Source organism: Littorina saxatilis, unplaced genomic scaffold (assembly GCF_037325665.1).
Source record: "Littorina saxatilis isolate snail1 unplaced genomic scaffold, US_GU_Lsax_2.0 scaffold_685, whole genome shotgun sequence".
NCBI classification, from domain to species: Eukaryota; Metazoa; Mollusca; class Gastropoda; order Littorinimorpha; family Littorinidae; genus Littorina; species Littorina saxatilis.
Window position 1 is genome coordinate 44,936 of NW_027129323.1, and position 2,565 is coordinate 47,500.

Here is a 2,565-nt window from a genome sequence, read left to right on the forward strand (position 1 = left end):
TTTGCAGGGTAAGCAGAATAAGTAGCGGGCAGTAATCAGTGCACAGCCGCGTGTGTACGTATACCGAGGGCATTTCCTAATACGCTATAGCCGCACGATACCTGGCGATAGGTGCCATGCGCCACGATGGGAATCTCTCTCTTTCTCTCTCTCTCTCTCTCTCTCTTTCTCTCTCTCTCTCTCTCTCTCTCTCTCTCTCTCTCTCTCTCTCTCTCTCTCTCTCCACGATGCTGGAACCTGTGACGTTGGTCTCCAAAAATGGGAAGACGGCACAGGGCCCAGGCTTACTTAATCTAGGGGGATGGGGAAGACGAAGAACTGACTGCAGAGATTTCTTGGAGGACGGAGCTACAGACCAGACCAGAGGAAATAGAGCTAGGGAAATAGAGTATAGGAGTGTTGACCAGCAGAAAAGAAATACAAGTGATTATTTAGAATAAGTTAGCATAGAAACAAGTGATAGCTAGGATACGACAGTTAAACTACAGTGCCAACTGAACAGTCTGCATCAGGTAAGCAAGTACGCACGTTGTTTCCCCTTTTGTGTCAAGTTGTACCCTAAATAAAAAGAAGAAATTGTTGCTCTTGGTTTCGTTTGCATTCTTAAGATTGTTCGTACCTTGTTCTTTGTCTCCATTATAAAGATCTGTCTGTCCTCTCAACACTCCTAAAGCCAAGCGAGTAAAAGTAATTATGGACATCTTTAATAAACATCTGTAAAGACCAGGTCACTCGCCAAGATCGACCCCGCGATACTAGCTGCAATAGCGCTGAATGCGGCGCGCACATTATCTTCAAGTCTGCGGCCGACCGATGAGTCGCCGAAGTCGAAGTCGGCTAAGTCGCTGCCAGTGTGTGAAATGGAGTCAAAACTTCTCTTCGACATGTCGCCGCCATTTTCCTGCGACAGTTTCCACCCGAGCTCACTGTAGGCAGCTGCTTCGTCCAGATCACCGCTCTGAAACATTCAAAGTAGAAGTCATTATAATATTAATAATAGTAATAATAATAATAATAATAATAATAAGGGTATTTATATGGCGCAAATCATAATAAAGTTCCAAGCGCCTTACAATTAATGTTCATTCTAATAATCTTCATTACAGCAACAATACACATTTAACTGACAAATTCGGAAGCAGATTGACAGTTAATGTTCCAAAATCAAGAATCAAGTAACAAGAAAGGTCAGTTTTTGGAACGTTTAATCAATAACCAAGCGAAACCTTCACTGTACTGGCACGCTGATCGAGCGGTCTTTGCAGAGGACAAACAACGAATGGCAATGAGATCAAACTGTTCAGAGATCAATCACGCTTTTAATCTTTGGTATGTGTCCCCTTGGCATGTTTTCATTTTTCTTTTTCATTTTCATAACTTTATTGTCCCATCGCTGTGAAATTCGGGTCGCTTCCTCGACAGTGGAAAGCTAGCAGCAACAGAGTCACGCTGCCCAGGTGGGTGCGTGTTCAGGTGTAATCAGCCACCTGTACGTATGGCAGAATGACCGAGGTCTTTTACGTGTCACAGTGGTGAGTCCGTATCCCATATCCCGTATAAAATTTCATCTCCCACGGCATCACTGCAGAGCGCCTAGAACTGTACCCACGGAATATGCGCGATATAAGCTTCATTGATTGATTGATTGATTGATTGATTAAAAGCCTGACCAGGTAAGAGATGGTTAGCAAATTCGTGTACACGGGGACGACTCTGCCTGAAATCAAATACGACAAAGTGACGTTGTTAACCCGTGATTTGTAAAAATGTAAAAACATTTTACAAATTACGTCGAACCTAAAACCGCGATTTGTAAAAATGTTTAAAAAATCGCATTCCACAAAGTAGTAGCCTACATGCCTTTTATCCCAGCGAAGCTGGAGGTATCCCACGAACGCTATACTGTAATCGACTTGAGAAATGTTCATACCGATAATAGGGGAAGGGCCCCTAATATGGACCACTTTTTGTTTATTGCTGATAACTAGCTTGTTTTCGTGTAAAGAAGTTTCATTTTGTGTTTGGTAGTCCTTCTTTCTTAGGTGAACCGTTAGGCCTAATTAGAGTAAAATAGCTTTGATACACATTCAGCAAAAATTAAATACAGAAAAAATCACAAAGGGTCCATATTAGGAGCCTGGGCGCCTAATATGGACCAGTGAAGCGGCCTTCACGAATCACTGTAAAAAGCCCCCTATATTTCAAAATAACATGATACAAATTAGTGTACAAGTCAGCCTAATTAAAATATGCTCTAGATTTATCTGTTTCGGGTTGATGAGAGCATTATTTGAAGCACACCAGGAAACTAGAGAAGCTTATCAAAAACAGAGTGAAAATAAGTGAAATTATCAACTTCCACGAAAAAAAGACTTTTCGTTGCATTTTTTTTTAAATCTCGAGGGCTAGTTATAGGTTATTACCAGCAAGCTTCTTAATGAATTAATGAAAATAGCCTTTAGCTTTTATTTTCTTCGATTTGTTAAAGGTGGTCCATATTAGGGGACTCGCACATACTTTGAGATTTTGCTATTATTTTTTGTTTGCAGTAGAAACTCGGGGTCA

The 2,565-nt window shown here is 41.2% G+C and overlaps 1 long non-coding RNA gene across 1 annotated transcript in view; it reads right to left on the reverse strand.

The window, feature by feature from the left end:
• Positions 1-688: 688 nt before the first annotated feature.
• LOC138957594 (uncharacterized) overlaps positions 689-2,565 on the reverse strand; it is a 21,019-nt gene continuing 19,142 nt past the window's right edge. The window contains exon 2 of the long non-coding RNA XR_011453088.1: positions 689-958. This is a non-coding gene — a long non-coding RNA (uncharacterized lncRNA). The remainder of the gene's footprint in view (positions 959-2,565) is intronic.